General features: G+C 49.3%; 1 protein-coding gene across 18 annotated transcripts in view; it reads left to right on the plus strand.

Annotated features, from left to right (window-relative positions):
• Nucleotides 1–19,926, plus strand: part of INPP4A (inositol polyphosphate-4-phosphatase type I A) — a 131,067-nt gene that overhangs the window by 29,843 nt on the left and 81,298 nt on the right. Inside the window, exon 1 of one of the 18 annotated variants that reach the window (XM_027621115.1) lies at nucleotides 14,687–14,746. The exons of the other annotated variants lie outside the window; for them this stretch is intronic. The gene's annotated coding sequence lies outside the window, so the exon portion shown is untranslated. Of the gene's footprint in view, nucleotides 1–14,686; nucleotides 14,747–19,926 lie in introns of those variants that run through there. 18 annotated transcript variants of the gene reach the window in all.

Raw genomic sequence — 19,926 nt, forward strand, 5'->3', positions numbered from 1 at the left:
TGTGGGAGAGGCTTCACAGAGGAACTGCTATTTAAACTGGGCATGAAGCATGAGTAGGAATTGTCAAGCCCAAGCCCACAAGAACAAGAACAGGAAGGGTATTCTAGACTGAGGGAACCCCAGACAGAGGCACGGAGATGCGTATTTGAAAGCCGGAGAGAAACCACCTGTGGTGTGGCATTTAGTAAGCTTGGGAGAGGTGGATGGGCCGCTGGTCCATGCCGGGTGAAGGGCTTTGGACTGCATCGCCTGTGTGCTGAGAGAGCCGGGGAAGGGATTTCATTTAAGTCAGAGAGTTAGCCCCTCAGATTTCCAGGTTCCAGAGAGCCTTCTAAAACCCCGTGGGCTCTGCTTCAAGTACCAAAATGGTCTCTCTCCCCCAGCTGTTGAAACTCAACTCTTGATCATCCAGGATGACAGATGAGGTCGGAGAGAGGGAGGCCAGGCCTTGGATAAAGCAAAATCACAGGTACCACAAAAGGAGTCAAAGTGTAGTACAAAATGAGTTTAATCTGGTAAAAGTTACATGTAAAATTTAGAAGCACATTGAACTTTTACAGATATATTGTTCTTATACTTTAAAGCGTCAAGTGTTTGATCGCATGACCAAAAATGGTTATGGCTGTGGCAGACCAGGCTGTGTGGGGCACGGGTGAGCTCAGCAGCCCACTCCCGGCTCCCTGTTTTCTTTACTTGGGTGGGGTGCTTGGGGAGGCAGGGAGCAGCACTTTTCATGGTGGGGAAGGACCTACTTTGTAGGGGGTCCCATGTGCCCCCCCCCTTATTGCCAGGAAGTCCAGATGACTGTGGAGTGCAATTATCATGGTTTTAATTTTTTCCCACAAATACAGTACCTTTCTCCTGGTTTACCAAGGTGAATCCACAAATGTTTAATCCACCCACAGTTAGTCAAGATTTGATGGCAGAATCTTACTAAAATCAACTCCAAATAGCTTTGTGGTAACAAGCCTTCCTTGCCATGAGATCTTGCCCACATTTTTCTGCTTAATAAAATGATTCAGACTTGCCACCTGAAAAATTTTTTTAAAATCTCAAAACTTTTTAAAGAATTTAATTAGAATAGGATAATGAAGATTCATACTGTAAGAAACTTGATTTATTTTTTTAAGTTGAGATTGCAGGAAGCTTGTAAAACTTTGAGTCTTGATAGTTCCTAGAATTTGAATTTTGCTTATTCAGGGCTAGGCAACCCCAGGTTTCTGTCAGGCGTTGCTAGGCCACACACACCAGTGCTAACTGCACGGGGCTCTAAGGTTTTGTATACACTCACACTCGACTGGCTTCTCAGTCCAAATACAGCTCCACGTTGAGTGAAGGTTGCCCTGCTCGTCTCCCTCAGGAGGGTTCAAGCCCAGGAGCTCCTCAGAGCAGGAAGTCTCTCCAGATGGGTCACCCATCGTGGAGGTGATGGGGACCAGCAGCAACCCCCTCTCCCCGCCCCAGGGTTTCCAGTCCCCTACGCTGGAGTCAGGGGGGCCTTCACCACAGCGCTGTGGCCCAGCCCTGGGTGTGTGCAGGGAGGAAACGTCTGGAGGCTGAATTCTGCTGGGGGTGAAGTCCTGGGGTGGGGTTCCAGGACACCTGTCCAGCTCCAGAGGGAGTGGGGCCCGCCTCCTTCTGAGTTCCTGGTTGCCAGGGTAGAAATTCTCATAGGGCCCTCTGGACTATTCTTTTTCTAGCCAGGTTTTTAATGGGTGCTTTTAATAGCTTTATTGACCTTCATCAAGGCCTTACTTCCTGTTGTAAGTTTTCTATGTTCTCTGGGTACTTCCAGCCCCTTCCCTGCTGTCCTGGAGCCAGTGGCTTGGCCCAAGTGCTTCCGGAACCCTTATTTCTGAATGGATGGAAGAGTCCCCGGGGCTTGGGAGTGTCCATGCCGGGTCAGAGTAATAATTAACAGCAAACGCCTGAGTAGCTTTTCTGTGTGCCGCGGTTTACGGGGATGAAATTACCTCGTCCGTGCAACAACCGGACAAGGTAGATGCCTCTTAGGCCGGTTTCAGAGGAGGGGGACTGAGGGGTAGGCGCTTAAGCCAGTCAGCGCAGGTTACGTGTCGCCTGGTGAGTAGCAGAGCTAGGGTGGGAACACAGAAGGTCTGGCTTCAGACGGTGCTCCTGACTGTGGGGTAGTCCCCCTTCCAGGGAGAGGAGGCATGCTGTGCCCCTCCACCTGCCCGCCCCACACCCTGGGGTGCCCACAGCAGCACCCTCTTGGCCTTTTATCATGAGCAGGTATGGTGGCACATTCTGGTCATCCTGCCTGAGTTAGGGAAACCATGGTCTCAGCCACTGACTGCTTCAGACCCTGTTCTCCAATTCTAGGGGCATCTTTGCTTGCAGCCTTTCTCTGTCTGAGGTACTCAACCCCGTGTTTGCAGACCACAGCCTGACAAGAAGGGATTAGCCAAAGCCCCGATTCCTGCAGATCTTGAGCTGTTTTGGCTGGCCGTCACTGATCTGCCTTTGTGAGAGAATAAGACCATGGTGGTCACAGTCCCTCCATGAGTTGACTGACCCTCTTCAGGCCAAAGTTTGGCTGATGAGCAGGGACTTTCTCCCTCCACCACACCGTGCTCCCACCTCTCCTGTGTCCATTCACTGAGGAGGGCTCTCCTGCCCCGGAGACCACAGTGGGTGAGGGAGGGCAGGTGGCAGACTCCTCTGACTCCCATGGCCTGGGCCCCCATGTGGGAGGAGAGATCAGAGGTGGAGGATGGACTTTGAGTCAGGAGGACTGGAGCAGCCAGTTTAGCTCTTGGGGTCCCAGTGTCTTGGGCCTTAAACAGGCTGGTGTGGGAGGTGGTTAAACACCATCTGCAGCCTCTAACCCTAGGTTATTATGCAATCCTGATCTTCCAGACTCTGGGTCTGCTTTGTGGCCCATTTAGAAACTGCCTTTGATCTCCTTAAAATAGGACAGGCTATTTTGGACATTGCTCTCTGTGAGAGGGATGTGTGTTTAGAGCTAAAATAGGGTGTACGTTTTAATTTGTGGGTATTTCCTCTTCCTGTTCCACGCACACTGTGTTTAAGTCCTGGTGTCCTCCCACCCACCCAAGAGGACAGCCTCTGGCCAGCTCAACAGACAGTCTAGGCTTGGTGAAGGCCTCCCTCCCCATGGCGTGACCTGCTCGGTCAGGACCCAGGACACCTCCATGTCTGGCGGAGCTTTTACAACATTCTGTCTCTTGTCCGCTGACCCGAGGACCAGGTCATTTGCCCAAGAGCCTGAAGGATACCAGAGCAGAGGTGACTGAGAGCCTTCCTTACAGGCCAGCTGATGAGTGGCTTGCCACCCGGCTGTGCTGCAGTTACGGTCAGAGTGGAGATGGGGCAGCCCTCAGCCCAGATTCCGAGTTAACTGTGGGCAGGTGTTGAGTTACACACACACACTCACACCCACACCCCCACCCCCACCCTTGCACCAAATGGTGGTAATCTCTCTTTTGGCCTTTTGTTGGTCACTGATGTGGCTGTGAAGAGGGTGCCCCAGTAGAGGGGAGGGTGGGAGATTGGGGTGGGACAGCTGAGGAAAGTGCAGTTCTCTGTCCCATTCTGTCCTGGCTTACTCTGCATTCCATTCTTCCATCTCTGACTGTGGACATAGCCCACACCCTTGTCTTTCTCTTGTGGGGCTTTTCCAGTTTATTGAAAAGAGGGAAGTCCGATTTTTCATAGAGCATGAGGACTTAGTTGGAAACAGTTGTGTCAAGCTTCAGGCCTCTTTCCAGGACAGGAAGCTAGATATAGCTTCTCCAGCTTCAGTGCCATAGAATCAGTCACCTGGAGGACTTGTTCCAGGCACAGTGCTGGGCTCCACTCCCAGGGAGTCAAGCACGTGCTACGAGCTCCCAGGTGATGCTCATGCGGCTGGTCCACAGACCGCACTTTGGGTTGTCCTGGGCACTCGTCCCTCTTCCACCCTCCACTAGAGATATCTATTGCCTTATTTTTATTACCTTCCCCAAACTGGGCTGCTTCTTTCAGTGCTAATTGATAACACTGCTCATTCTAGGAGCGTGGGGTGGGGCTCCTGGCCCTGCTGTACTTGGCAGCGGTTCTGATGGGGGGCACAGAATCTGCTGTGCTCTGGCAGGAGCGCCTCCTGCTTGTGCCCATGAGATGTCCCAAGGCTACCCTATCACGATGAGTTGAGCAAGGTGACTTAAAAGCCAGGAGCCCAGCTGCTTCACTGTAATAATGACATGCCAGTTCTAGTTTACAGAGGCCTCAGAGATGGATGAATAGTTTGGTTGCAGGCATCTCTTCATGGAATAACTGGTGTGAACCAGCTTGTCCCAGCCACGGGGACCAGAGTTGTGACCCTGCAGTTTATAAATTGAAAAGGTATGCTGTGTTAGGATCTTCTCAAGTGTGCCCGGGAGGTACAGAACCCACTTGTAGCCTGTAATCCGTATTGTCTGTGATACGGGCAGGTGGTGGGGATGAGGTCCCATTTGGCTTACTTTGTCTGATACAAAGTATCTGTCATGTGCTAGCTTCTCTGAGACAAGGAACAGTCCCAGATGGAGTTTGGGGCACAGAGGATACCAACAAACTTGTTTCTTCCCCTTGCCTATTTCCCAAGGGATGGTCACTTAAAAGGAAAACCGAGCCCTGCCCTGTGTCCTTGGTTCCTGGTTGGCCGCGTGGGGTGAGCTGTCACCATGTGCTCCCTAGCACTCTAGTTCTGGAGAGCAGGGCCCCAGTCGGGGCTCCCTCTCCTTTGGCTCTCTGCCCTCTCGTGCTGCCCTAGATCTTGGTAGGCTCTTGTTATGCTGGAGAGCAAATGACCAATGTGGCCCGCCAGCCACTGTGCATTTGCATACTTGGTCCCTTGCTTCTGACCAGCAGCCTTATGAGGCAGAACGTGCCCCATCTCCAGCCCCCTGAGTAGCCAGTGCAGCCTCAGGCCCTCAACCAGCCTGCCCTGTTGCCAGACGCAGGCCCTGGTGCCCCTGTGTCTGGTCTCTCCCGCCGAACTCCCCTGTGCCGGCCTATGGAGGGTGAGCCTTCCAGTCATAAGAATGAGGAGCGGTATGATGTGTGCCCCCTCCTCCCATGCCGGTCAGCCCACAGCTGTGTGGGAACCCCACTGCTACCTTTTACACACCAGCTGTGCTGCTAGTCCCCTTGCTAGTTCCCTTTCAACTCCAAACTCTGGAGGCGGGGACCCTAACAAAATAGAATTTAACTAGAGCACCTGTGAAATTTTCCTGAGTCTGGTGCTTCTATTCTGAGGTCATGGGTGTCCCTTCATGTCAACTCTCCCCGCACAGAGAGGCCGGGGGTTTGCATAGGAGGGGTTGGAGGAGTATTGGCGGACATGGTATGACCCTCTGAGTGGGGTCAGGACATCTTCCTCTGAAAATGCTCTGGAAGGAAAGAAACTGCGTGTCTTTCCCAAAAGCCTCGAGGCATTTTATGTGCCCGTGCCAGCTTGGTCACTTGGCATGTTTCAAATGTACCACTGTTGGCAACTGAAATCCCCGCTTGTTTGCAGTCCCTTATTCTGGTTGCCATTGGCCCGGTAATCCCGTGGCCTCGAGAGGGTGCCTATTTGTTTATGGAGCTGCATTTGGCTTAAGGTTGGCATGTTTTACCCGTCTGAAGTGGTTTTAGGTATAAAGATTCAGTGGCACCATTCCCCATGTAATTTAATGCCACACTTCTCCGTATGAAATGATCTTACTACATTGAGCCTCAGTAGCAGATTTATGAGGAGGCTTTATTGTATCTCCAAGCGATCCAGTGTAAGCAAGCAGCCTTGTGTTTGGAGAGAATTCTAGGCATTTGGCTGGCCCTCCTGATAAACTGTGCCTTGCGGAATCCCAGAAAGGGGAGAAAAGCAGCCGCAGTCTGTAATGGGATGCTTGCTGGACTTGAGCGTCTGGTCGCTGGTCTTTGGGGTGCACCCCACCCCCACCTCCAGGCCAGGCTTTCTCTTTTTGTTTCCTTTTTGTTTTGTTTTGTTTTTTGGTTTGTTGTGTTGTGTTCTAGGTAGGCTCCACGCCCTGCACAGAGCCCACCCAGTGCAGGGCCGAACCTGCAACCCTGAGATCATGACCTGAGTTGAGATCAGGAGTCGGACGCTTCACTGACCGAGCCGCCCAGGCACCCCCAGGCTTTCTGTTCTTTAGTGAAAGGTGGCAGCAACAGCACTTTTGCCCTTCTGGTCCCCTTTATTTTGAGTCTACCACATCGGAGGTGTGCTGTGTGATCTCTTTTGCTGGCTTATTAGCTCAACACTGTGCTTTAAAAGCTGGAAAAGTTTCAAGAAGCAGAAGCAGCGGTAAAGAAAGCGGCACAGCAGGCAATGTGAGGACCCTGGCTTCTGGTCCCTTTTTTCCCCTGCTTTGTGCCTGCAACTCCTGCAGTATCACATTCTGGGGGTTAAGACCTTGGAGGTCTGGGTAAAATCAGCACCCCGCCCGAGGAATGGCAGGTTAAATTGCCACTCAGGGACCATCTTGGCCAGGCGTGGTTTACCTTATTGGTGCAGGTCACAGTTGGGCCCCGATGGATACCAAGTGCCTGGTCCAGGCTGTAAGGGCCCCACAAGGAGGGCAGGCTGGTGAGGGTTAAAAATGGAAGGTGGGCACTTCTAGACAGGTCTAACGGCTCCCCTGCAAGGTGGAAAGGGGCAGGCTGTGGGCAGCTGTGAGGTGGCTCGTCCTCCACTCGTCCTTTCTGCCTGAATGGAGGTGTCTCCCAGCGGGCCTGTCACGGGGGTTGGATGCCAGCATCCAGCAAGTCCACACTGACAGTGGGCAAGTGTGGTTGACATCCAGGGATCTGATCTAAAGTGATAGGTGCATAGCCTCTCATTTAAAAGAATTCTGATCTCATCTTTAAAATTTTTAGTACACCTACCTTGCTTTTTTGAAAAGTAAAAAGATATGTGAAAATATAATACAGTTAGGAATTTTGGATCTACTTCATTTTCATAAAAACTTTTGTTAGGTGATACTTTATATGAAAAACCATGGGAAGAATAATACAAGGAATGTCTTCGGCTTGACCTTTTAATTCCCAACACAGCTGGAACTACATGTGCCTGCACCCTCTCCCTGAGGTTCCCACCATCCTCAATTTGCACTGTACTCTATTTACCCACGTAAACCTTTGTATTTGTGACTCAGTCTTCACAGATTTTTGTTGCTGTGGGATGGGAGGCAAGCACTGCTTATTAATTTTCAGTTTCAGTCTTGAGACGCCTGTGGTCAGAAACAGTTGTTTCTTGAAATCTGGGGCTGCCCCAGGTGGGGAGGGAGTGGTCAAGTTCAGGGTGGGGCCAAGTCCTGCTGGACTGCGCTCCCTCCCCCTCCTCTTCCCGCCTGCCAGGCGGTTGTGTGAGCCTGCTGGGGCGGGTGTGGGCCTGTCCTGGTTCCCCCTGCAGAGTACTGGCTGGTCTTGTGTCCACCCTTGCTGTAGGGTCGGCTTCATTCGGGCAGGTTCTGTGTGCCACTGAGCATCCCCATGGTCTCTGCTTTAAACACCTCGTCACTAGCATGGCTCGTGAGCCCTGCCCTAAAGATGGAAGCCCAGACCAGCTCTCTGTCCCGGGCCTGTCCCTGCTTCCTGTCGGCTGCTCTGCTCCCAGGGAGGGTGGGACAGGGACACACTCTGGTGCAGCTGTCCGGGGTTTGGTGAACAAATGGCCTGTTCCGTCAGATGGACTGTGTTTATGTTCAGCAGAGTCTTCCTTTCCAGTCTCTGCTGGGAGCCTTTCCTTTTGCATAAAGAAGCTCTTGCTCCCCACCCCACTCTCTGCTTCATAGATGCCCCTTTGCCTCCTCCCATAAACTGAAATATGGGTGCTTCTCCCTAGAGAGCTAGAGGCCTTAAAATGTAGTGGACGTTCTTGCTCTGCTCATCCTCCATCTCCTTCCAGAAGTGGACTTGACCCATGACTCTGCTGTCCTCTCTACTTCCCGTCACCGCCCTCTGTCACTCTAGGTTACCCTGATCTCCAGAGAGGACTCAGCACTTGCCTCTGGATTCCTGTTCCATCCTTACAGCTCTCATGGCTGCAGGGATGTCTAGTGTCACCCGACCTGTGGCCTTCTGCTTCCTGCCCTGTGGTTATTCCTGCAGCTGCCCTCGGGGTGCCCATCCCTGGACCCCAGCCTTCTGAATCTCCACCTTCCCTTCTGCTGGGTAGCCTGTTCTTGGCTCCCTCTTATTGCCTGTGTGCCAGGCCCACTGGAGCTTTATGTCCCTTGGCCCTGTGGTCTGGGGATGGCCAGGCCCCAGTCCCTGCCCTAAAAGCTGAGAGTCTGAGGTGTGACACACTTCATGTGACTAGGGTGAAGGAGGGGATGTGTGCAGAGCACTGTGTGAGATTGGGGGAGGGGTGAGGTATTGCTCTTCCAGCAGAGTCTGGAGGGAGGAGGAGAGAAGAATTAGCTCCAGAAGCAGGGTGGGAAGGGTACAGCAAGAAGACCCAAAACACAGCGTGGATGTATGGACGTATGGATGTGTGTGTGTGTGTGTGTGTGTGTGTGTGTGTATTTAAATTTGTTTCAGTGAGAGAGAGAGCGTGCAGAGGGGAGGGACAGAGGAAGAGAGAGAGAGAAACTCAAGCAGACTGCACACTGAGCAAAGAGCCTGATGAGGGGCTTGATCTCACGACCCCGAGATCAGACCTGAGCTGAAACCAAGAGTTGGACGCTCATGGGACCAGGCGCCCCCACGGTATGGAGATATCAAACAACCTCATGTGGGTACAGTTAGTAAAATTTTGCATGCTTATTGTAAAGAGTTTATAAAAAACATGGTCCAGTAGATAAACAAGAAAATCATGGTACCACCACTACCAGAGTTAACATTTTAATCTATTTTCTTCTCGTGTCTCCCACTTTGCGTGTATCTGTACTTCTGCGTATTTATATTGGTAGATCTTAGAATTTTACTTTTTCACTTGTCAGTTGTTATAAACTCCGTGATTTCCATTTCAAATTCTGCGTAGTATTTCACCATACCACGGAACCGTAATTTCCTGTGTCCCTAACAGGCATTTAGGCTGCTATTAAACCTTGCAATTTATCGCATAAAATATGTTACTGGCAGAAGTAGTGCTGCGCTGAGCGTCTTTCTGTGAGACCCTGCCAGATAGCAGGGACGCCAGTCCTCTGACCTCACGGGAGCTGGGCTCCGCCAGCAGACGGAGCCCACCCCTCCCAACACACACATCCAGTGGCCAGCGCACTGGCGCTCCGCTATGCATCTGCTTTGTGCAGGGAGGCGTGTGAGCGCATGCCACGAACACCCGTAGACTTTGCGCCAGGGAGGACTGTCCTGACCACTGCCACGATCACACAGGGTCTTTGTAGCTTTGCCAGCCCCGCCCGCCCGTGGCTGCGTAAGAGCTGAAGAAAGGGCCACATGGTATCTCCTTTGTAAGACATATTTCAGATTGAGTTAAAAATTACGGGTCCAGGGGGGTGCCTGGGTGGCTCAGTCGTTAGGTGTTTGCCTTCAGCTCGGGTCATGGTCCCAGGGTCCTGGGATCGAGCGCCGCACTGGGCTCCCTCCTCGGTGGGGAGCCTGCTTCTCCCTCTCCCATTCCCCCTGCTGGTGCGCCATCTCCGTCTGTCTCTGAAATAAATGAATCTTTAAAAAACAAAACAAAACAAAACAAAAAAAACTACGGGTCGATGAAGGTGTTGAGGCAGACTTTAAAATATCATCATCCTGCGGCCTGGCAAAAGCATGACATATGTTTACAATCTAACACATGCAATGAAAACGCAGGATACGGTATCTTTTGTACACACTGATCTTCTCAAAAAAAAAATAAGGAGCTAACTTCAGTAAAGGTGTAATTATGAGTGGGGCTTTCTTTCCTCCTTTATTTTCCAAACTTGCAGTAAGGGGATTATGGTAATTCTTCTTTTTCAAGTTCCTGTGCTTACGGTCCTTGGCTGACTGCAGGGTCAGGTTCCGTGAAAGCCCCCAGGGTGGGGGCCTGGCAGGACCAGGCTGCCGGGCAGCTGGTGTGTGTCCAGTTGTCCCCCTACCTGTAGGGAGCCCTGCTTCTGCTCTTCTGGTGATGGGAACCCAGCTGCAGGTTCCTTTATTTTGTTGATTTCAGGGTATAAGCATCTTATTAATTTGAAAGTAGGTTAATTTTCAAAGGAGGCTTTTGAGAACTTTCTTCATTCATCATCCTTTGAATGGGTTAATTCAGAGTTTTATTGTCCTTGTGGCTTATTCTTTCCTTGAGGGAAGTCTGTAACTGAGAAAATAGAAATTTTTCAGGAACACCTTGTCTAATAGTACTACAACAGGCCATTCGCTAACCACCTAAATTCCGTCTTCTTCATAAAAATTATTTAAGTTTCATTGAAAGAGTTACTGCTCACTCAAATAAGGGGAGGGATGCCTCCTGATGAGAGAGTTGAATTAGAAACAGGACCATGTACGCCACCTGCAGTGGGAGATGGGCCGCAGCCCCACGCAGTGCGCTGTGCTGCTTTCTGGGGCCCCTGGGAACCGGTTTCTGTTCCCTGATTCCTCCCTCCAACAGAAGGCTCAGTTTCTAGCTTTTTCTGGTCTTTTTCTGGGTGTGGTCATGGGGAAGTGTACTGACGTTGGCTGACTTATGTAGTGTCCTGGACTCTCGTTGATGAATCGGGCCAAGTTTGTGGAAATGCACATGCACTGCTGGTGCTCTTACAAGACGATCTAAGAGTCCCATGCATCCTGGTGACACCGTGGAGCAGCAGAGGTGCTGTGAACTCTCCTGGGGTGCTGAAAGTCTGGCAAGTGTGAAAGATGGCCCTCCCCACCCAGCACGGTGCTTCCCTGTCCTCTCATCTTCTCTCTCCTCGCTCTCTTCCTGTCCTGCACCTTTCCTTGCTCTTAATTAAACCTTTGGAAAGAGGAACCCCTCCCACTTTTTCATCAGCCTGTGGACCCCTTTCCCCCAAGCAGTGGTGCATCTTGATGGCCTAAACAGGTGGAAACCAGTGGATTATTAGGGGAGCCGGAAGGAGGGAGACCTGGGTTAGGCCAGGCAGGAGCACCCTAGGGTTGCCAGAGGCCCTGCAGCTTGGGGTGGGTGAATCGGGCCCAGACGACAGAGATTTCAGATCATGGGCTGGATTCCTGCAGACAAGTTACGTCAGAGGAGTCTGGGAATAGGAGTCAATTCTTAGAAGGCTGGGTTACATGAAGGGCAAGGCAGCTGCTTCCCAAAGTCTGATTGTTCTACTTCTGATGGCCTCGGCCTGGTGGGAGCTGTCACGTGAGCAGAATGCGTGCCTTGACCTGGAGCTGTGGCACCAGGGACCTCAGCCAATGGCAGGAGGTGTGTGGGAGACTGGAAGATTGGCTCCTAAGGAGGCCAGAGGTAGTTAAGTGCTGTGGGGAGATAAAGTATAGGTTACCATTCCTGTTTAAGAGAAACGGGTGGGGGAGGAGGAGGGTTGTTGATTCAGAGCTAAGATTATTTTTTTAAGTAAACTTTTAAATTTCAGAGTAGTTTTAGATTTACAGAAAAGTTGCAAAAATAGTGCAGAGTTCCTCTAAGTCTGCCCCCCCCCTTTTCCCCAATATGGGAAAAAATATAGTTTCCATTGTTGTTAAGATCTTACATTATTGTGGTACGTTAGTCACAAATGATACATTAGTTGATACATTATTATTAACTAAACTCCATGCTTTCCTTAGATTTCCTTAGTTTTTTAACCTAATGTCCTTTTCCCATCCCCAGATCCTATCTGGGACACCGCATTACACTTACTCGTCTTATTTCCTGAGGATCTTCTTCTTGTGAGAATCTCTGACTTCCCTTGCTTTTGTTGACCTTCACAGTGTTGAAGAGTACTGAATAGTATTTGGAACCCACCCTCATTTTGGGTTTGTCTGATGTTTTTCTCACGTTTTACTGGGGATATGGGTTTTGGAGAGAAGGAGCACAGAGATGAAATGCCTTTCTGGTCACATCACAGCAGGGCACACACTGTCACCATGACATCGTGTGGATGCTGACCTTGAGCAGTTGCCTGAGGTTAGGTTTATCAGGTTTCTCCTCTGTAAAGGTACCCTTCCCCCTACTCCCCTGTAATGTTCTCTGCGTAAGGGAGTTGCCCTGTGCAGTCCACAGGTAAGGGGTGAGGGGCTTTACCTCTTCGAAGGAACAGGGGCATTTACATGAATTATTTGGAATTCTTCAGTATGTGAGATTTGTCTCTTCTCCATTTATTTATCCAGTCATTCACTTACATTAGAGTGGACTTACGGATATTTATTTTATACTTTGGGTTATAATTCGGTATTAGGTTATTTACTTTGTGGCTCACATTGTTCCAGCTTTGGCCATTGGAAGCTCTTTTGTTGGCTCCTGGGACCCTTTGACATACTCCCACTATTATGGGGCTTTTTACTGGTTTGTTTGTTGTTGTTTTAGCACACCTTTCTTTTTCGGCACTGCAAGATGCTCCAGACTCATCTTGTACATTTCCTGTCCCAGCCCTAGAATCAGCCATTTCTCCAAAGAGCCCTCATCCCTTTTATTGGAGAATGGTATTAGAAACTAGAGCTGGCCACTGAGTGGCCAAAAGTATTGTAATTTCAGTTCCTGTGTACTCAACTGAGCAATAAAAGCAAAACATGTAAGTGGCAATACTAGCAAGGAATAACTGAAAATCTTTCTTCCATTGACCAGCTCTGTCTCCTTCTTGGGTTCTACAGACACCATCTTATAATTGTAAACTGATACACACCTCATTCTGAGTTCCCTTTCTGAAATTGTCTCTATTGTGGTCATATCTCTGCGCATAGGCTTTCACTCTGACTCTGAAGTCACATACTCTCTTGCTGGCTTATGCTGTTTCCTGAATGAATGATTCCTGTTCCCTGAGTCTTGTAGTGGCTCTTGATCAAAAGCAGTGAAGTCTAACCTGAGAAAAGAACCCAGTGGAAGAGAAGTTTTAGATACAGGATGAGCTGTGTAAACAGGAAGCAGAGCCAGAGCTCCTTAGAGGGAGGGTTGCTTGAGGCTGGGGTTCAGGGAGATGTCTAGGGGATGGGGTTGGAGCCAGCTCCTGCATCTGAGTGTGGTGGGGAGTGCTGTGGGATCTTGATGTGAAAGCTACAAGTGCAGGGCACTGGAAGAAAGCCTTGCACCTCAACCTAGACTCCGGGCCCTTGCCTTTTTTAAGTGAGTGCATGCATGTGCGTGTGTGTGTGTGTGTGTGTGTGTGTGTGTGCCTTTAAGTGAATGCATGCATGTGCATGTGTGTGAGTGTGCACATGTAGTTTTGGCTCTCAGCCTCACTGGGAAGCCAGTTCTGAGCCTGTTGTCTTAGCCCTGTGTGGGTGCCAGTGGTATTATTAGAGAAGAGGGTGATGACAGCCGAGAAACCTCAAAGGAAGAGGGGGCAGAACTGAGTGACTGACCAGTTTGGTTGATGGTTGGAAAGAGGTGTCAGATCTATCTGAGCTCCTAAGCACAGTGGTGTCCCAAAGGGAAAGAATCCAGGAGAAGCCAATTCTGAGGAGAATATGTCCTCTCACTTCAGTAGGTGCCACGAGTCCACAGCTGGTGGCTAGTTTACTTGAAAATGCTGCATTGGGCCTCAAAAGAGTCCTTAGGGCCAAAGAAGAGAGATTCAGGCATCATCTGTTGGATGGCTTTGTGCGGGAGAGTGGAGGCATGCGCTGAGGACCAGGCCTGGTCTGCAACCCGTCCCTGTCTTTGTGGTTGTCCTTGGTGCTGGCAAAGGGTCCTGTCATGCTGAATGACTCTGATGGGCACTGGCTCACTGAAGCCCCAAATGGGAGCTGTCATTTACACACCATCCGTTGGCACCCTCAGTACCAAGTGGTTTAGTGTCTTTTATCTTGGTGATTCTGGACCACTGTGCTGCAATCCTGAGGTGCCCGACTACTTTCTCACTCTGAGGGAAATTTGGCCCTAAGGTTTTCTTCTTGGCAGAGAAAGAAAAGGGGGGGGGGGCGCCTCCCTTCCTGAGGCTGAGAGGATGCACAGGAATGTGCGTCCCCTCCCTATAACTTTGGGCACATGACTTATTTCCAGAAGGGAGATGGTGAGGGCATCTTTGACTATTTGAGTTTTTGTCGTTGGATGACATGGTATTTTGTGTAGGGTTTTTACATCCTCTCCCTATGCAGCTGCCAAATTCGGACTGCCTTTTCCACTCCTTCCATTTGGAGTTAATGTCTTCGTAGGATCCGTGTGCTTGTGGAGTGATGTGAACCATCCAGAAAGGCCCAGGGCAATGGAGTTTACCCAGAACTCCTTGTGACCTCCGTAGGTGTGGTGTTTGGGACTAAGGTGGGAGCTTGGGAGACAGCGAGCAGGGCTCTGGTTCTGGGTGTGTCACCAGGACTTGTTGATGGATTGGATGTGGGGGAGGGAGGGGCTCATAGAGGAGGCAAGGAAGACTCCCTATATTTGGCATGGTGATGCTTTCTGCTACGGTGCAGGGAGACTAGAGGTGGAGCTGGAGGAACAAGGAGCGGCACTCTGACGGCCCCAGAACATCAACAATGTCCTCTTGAGGGCTGGGGTTTTCTGCTGGTTTCATTTTTCTGATCCTGGTGCTCATCACACAGGAATCTCTAAAGAGAGAGAAGATGGTTGGAGAGACGGTGTCTGGCTCTGGAGAATGGAGCCCCATGTGAAGATGCAGACACCCATGTGAGAGGGGCTGTGTCCATCCTGCGGTGGTCTTCTCAGCTGGGCCTCGCAGAGGTACCCCAAGTCCCTGCACCTATGGTATTATGGTTAGACGTGGAGAGAGCCCTTGGGGTTACAGGCAAGGGATTCTGACACTCAGTGGTTAAATATGAGGTATTTCCAGACGTATTTGTGGTCTTGTTTGGTCCTGACCCTTTGTTGTCCTTGTGGGGATGCCTTCCTTCTTCTCATTCTGTTTGAAACTAGGACTATACTTTTCCTTGCCCTAGAATTGCCACTAGCCTGTGACACACGGCCTCCCAGCAGATGAGGTGGCAATCTAGAGGCCCCTGTCAGTGGGGACAGCTTAGGTGAGGGGTGGACAGGTTGTGCCTGCCACAGGTCTGGTCAGATAACACATTGAGGTGAAATATTTGGTCCTTTGGGTTTCACAACAGATCATGGAGGGTTTGTTTGTTTTACAAAATTATTGTTTTACAACATGTGGACCCTTTCTTCTTAGAACAAAATAAAACGCCTTCCAAAGAAGCATTTAATGCTAACTTCATAATTAAAGAAAATTACAGTGGGGAAAAATAAAATGAAGTTGCACTTCTTTACAGTGATGGAGAAAAAAAAAATCAAAACCCAAACTGTGCCAGACAGACAATAGTAGGAACAATAAGTTCCATGTGTATCTAATTGCAGCTGAGACCCAGTTAATCAGAAACAAATTGTATTTCCAAAAGGGAGTGGGAGGTGAGCTTTGTGCACCTCCAGAAGATTTTCACGTTATGGGTAGTAACATAGTCAGATGGTGGATTTTTTTTTTTTTTTAAAGTTTGGGGTAAAGTCTCTTTTCAGCAACTGCCTTCCAAGCGTGCTGCTCTCTGACCTGGTAGCCCCGTAACATGTAAGGCAAGAGGGTTTCACGAGCGACTACCCTGGACCCAGGGCAGGGCGAGGTCTGGGGAGCAGAAGGTAAACCAGGTGCCTGTGAGCTCCTGTGGCCCTCCTCTAGTGGATGTTCTCTTTTTTTTTTTTTAGAGATTTTATTTATGTATTTGACAGAGAGAGACACAGCCAGAGAAAGGAACACAAGCAGGGGGAGTGAGAGAGGGAGAAGCAGGCTTCCTACGGAGCAGGGAGCCCGATGCGGGGCTCGATCCCAGGACGCTGGGATCACAACCTGAGCCGAAGGCAGACGCTTAACCGACTGAGCCACCCAGGCGCCCTGGATGTTCTCTTTAAAGCATTCACACATGCTCTCATTGGGATGGTTTGGTTTCCAAGCCCCAGCCCCCTGTCCGGGGGGTGGGGAGCAGCGAGAAGCAGTATACTTCAGTTGACAAGAACATTGAAAGCTGATAATCTGATTGCAGGTAAAGAGGAAAGCTATCATAATGGGTAGATGTAACAACAGAAAAAGAGCGGCAAGCCAGGAGCATCTGACACAGGGATGAGGCTGCACCCTGATAGAAGGCAGCTTTAGGTACCGTCACTTACTCACTTGTGTTCCTCTTTATCTTCATCCTGTAGATGGGAAAGGGGCCCCAGGGAGGGGACAGGATTGGATCTGTGTTGTGGCTCTCTTGTTCAGAATAGCCCTTACAGTCAGGGAAGAGTATAATGCATTTTATAACGTTTTCTTCTAGCGTGGTTTGCTTTTTAAAAGTTGTCACCCAACTGGTATCTCACTGGCCAGAAACAGCTGCTAGAGATTTCCCTACTGGAACATCTCTCTTACTGTCTGAAGGGGCAGGCCCTGTTGATATGCTGTCTCTGGGGGCCAGGACATTATGTCCTTTATCACTGGTTCCCATCTCATGCCTATAATCTGTCCTGCCTCAGTTGGCTAGGAAGAAAGCTCAGAGAGGTGTGAGGGCAGGGATCTGGATTCCTGTGCTATCAGGGTACCCTTCAGGGATGATTCCTTTGATAGCTTCATGAAGGTGAGCACAGTCAGGTCCTGGGGGAGGTCAAGGCATGGGCCGACTCTGGAAAGTGTGCCCATGGGGCCTCTACAGAAGGACAGCCTTTGGACCTTCTGGCATCAGTTTGCTATCTGGAGGGACCCATAGGGGAAGCAGAGCCTATTGAGGAACCCTGTCCAGAGTAGTGGGTTTGCTAAGTACTGACTTTGGGCGTTGTACGTGATTGAGGATCTCCATTTTGTAGATGAGGAGTCTGGGGCTGGACGGGTTCCAGGGTCTGGTCCAGTTCTCGCTACTGCATGGCTTGTCACGTTCCTAGCCCTCTCGTCAATTTGTATTCTGAGAATGCCATCTGCTAGGGGAATGGGCAACACTTGGTGACTCCCAAGAATGTGCTGGCAACATTCTTTTCTCCCATGCCTGGTTACCCCAAGCTATAGTTGTTTTTTGGGAGAGATGAGTACCACATTTCTCTCAGGTGTTGATTGGCCTTCTCAGCTTTTGGCCTTCTCAGCTGAGTGGGGCCCAGAATGAAATGAGCCTCTTATGTGTAGAGTAACCCCCTCTACACAAAAGGGGTATTTATTTTTAAGGGATGTGTGTGGCTCATTTGCTTACTCTGACCTCCTGATGATCTGATTTGTGATCACCCACCTGCCATGCATGGTAACATTTCCTCACATTTTACAAATGACTTGCTAGTCAGGATATACATGTGGGTGACTGTTATTATTAACAAAAACAATGTATTTTTAAGGGATGGCTCCACTTCCTCCTGGGGGATGTTTCCTCTTAGTGTGTAAAAGTCATATTCTGCTGGCTGTTGCCGGCTTCCCTAACATGGACTATTAATAGACTAAAAGGAACTTGTACATAGTGTTTTGTTCTTTGATAGAAATTAAGTATAAGTTTTATCAGGATCCACTTCTGGAATGGTAGTGTTAGGGGTTCTGTAGACCTCCTCAGCAAAACAACAATCACTGATGAGAATTGTTTTAAGAGAACAATCAGTTAAAATATCTGGAAATTGCCCTAAAGGCATACAGCAAATGAAGAGATATTTATTCAGGAAAACCTACTAAATCTCAGTAATAACAGCAAGGGTTTGTAGCACTTGAGCTGTGGCCCACTTTTTCCTGCCCAGCTCAGCATGGCAGAGGCTATAGTCTTGGCTGGATGTGGCCAAGAAGATGTGTGACTCCTTCTCCCTTGGGTTTCCATCAAGGGCTACAGTATCTCCCTGGGAGGGGCAGGCTGCCAGCATTTCTCATTCCCCTCGAGCTCCATGGTGCAGAGGCTGAATTCCAGGAAAGTATAGCCAGCCTCTAACTCACAGAGTGGTGGCTGCTCTTTACCAAGCTGAGAATCCTGAGGCCCCAATTGCCCTCTGTCATCCCGGTTTGCTTGTAGGGCAGAGGCTCAATTCCAGAAGAATCAAGCCTAGAAGATCAAAGTCTGCTGCCCCTACCCAGCATTCTGTTCATAAAATGGGTGTGTCACTCTGAGAGAAGTGGACCCCAGCTCCAGGGCAGTGGCTCAGAAAGGAGGGAAGAGGCAGGCCATAAGAACAGAAAGCTCTGAGGCTCTCCTCAAAGGTACTGTATTTATTAATAACAAAGTGCCGTCAAAAACAAGGAGATTTTGGTGGTAAGTAACAAGAAGCTGGCAGCTCCCTGAGAGCAACTGTTGAAACTTGGGGCTAGAGACAACCAGGGAAAGAGACAGCTAGGAAGAACCTTCCTGGGTTCAGAACAGACCTCAAACACTGACATCAAAAGTTACCCCTTCAAAAAGGCCTGCATTTAATTGGATCAGCCTGTGCGGCAATCGATGCCCCAGAACATTGTTATAAACAGTAGCACAACCAACCAGCAGTTCATGGAGCCTAACCGCTGGGTGTGATAACATCAGAGGTAGGCAGCCTAAAAGAGACCAGGGAAAGAAGAGAGCCCTGATAAAACCATTGTCCTCCCAGGGAGACTGTGAGCCCTGAGAAATACCAATGTAGGCTGCACTCTGCAGGGGAGTGCGGGGCAGGGACAGACTTCGCTCAACTAGTCCAGCCAACCCACTGGAAGAATAAACAAACAAAAACAAGCCCCTGGGGGGGGGGAGGGGAGAAGATCAGCACTCAGAGCTGCTATAGCATAGTTAAAAGGTCCAGCTTTCAAGAACAAAGGATAAGACATGCAAAGAAATAGGAACGTGAGACGGGATTTTGGAAAAGGGACAGAAACTCTGCGGGAGAGGGCTGAGATATTGGGGGTAACAGACCAAGACTTCAATGCAGCCAGGATAAGTAATGATAAATACATTCAAAGAACTAAAGCAACATGCTTAAAGAAGTAAAGACCGAGATGATGACAACTTCTGACCAGTTAGAGAATAAATCAGTAAAGAGCTAGAAAATATAAAAATGAACCAAATGGTTGGGGTGTCTATCATCTGACTCTTGATCTCAGGGTCGTGAGTTCAAGCCCTATGGTGGGCATGGAGCCTACTTAAAAACAACAACAACAACAACCGAACCAAATGGACATTCTGGAGTTGAACAGTAAAATAACTGGTATGAAGAATTCCCTAGAGGGCCACAGCACTAGATGTTCACCAGTAGAAGATAGCATTAATAAACTTGAAGATAGAGTGGTAGAGATTATGCATTTCCTTTTTTTAAAAAAGATTTATTTATTTGAGTTTTGAGAGAGCTAGCGAGCATGAATGGGGGGAGGGGCAGAGGGAGAGAATCTTCAAGCAGACTCTCCACTAACATGGGGCTTGATCCCACAACCCTGAGATCACAACCTGAGCTGAAACCAAGAGTCTTATGCTTAACCGACTGAGCCACCCAGGCACCCTGAGATTATGGATTTCAAATGATGGTGGTGGTGGGGGGGGGTGGCGAATGAAGAAAACAAACAGAGCTTCAGAGAAATTTGGGATATCATTAAACATGCCAAGATAAATATGATGCAAGTACCAGCAGGCGAGGAGAAAGGAACAGAAAAACATATGAGAAGAAATAATGTCTGAAAACTTCCCAAATTTGATGAAAAACAATCTACACATTTAAGAAACATAGGAAACTCCAGTAGCATAAATACAAAGAAGTCCACATCCGAGCACGTTGTAGTAAAAGAGGGTGAAAGAGAAAAATCTTGAAAGCAGCAAGAGAAAAACGACTGCAAGTGTACCAGAGAATTCCAGTAAGATTAACAGTGGACCTCTCCTAGAAACAATGGGGGTGGGATGGAGAAGAGAGTGGGATGGCATATTCAAAGTCCTGAAAGGAAAAAAACGCACCAACCAAGGACCTTATATCCA

The sequence above is a fragment of the Zalophus californianus genome, chromosome 8, assembly GCF_009762305.2.
Source record: "Zalophus californianus isolate mZalCal1 chromosome 8, mZalCal1.pri.v2, whole genome shotgun sequence".
In the NCBI taxonomy this organism is placed as follows: Eukaryota; Metazoa; Chordata; class Mammalia; order Carnivora; family Otariidae; genus Zalophus; species Zalophus californianus.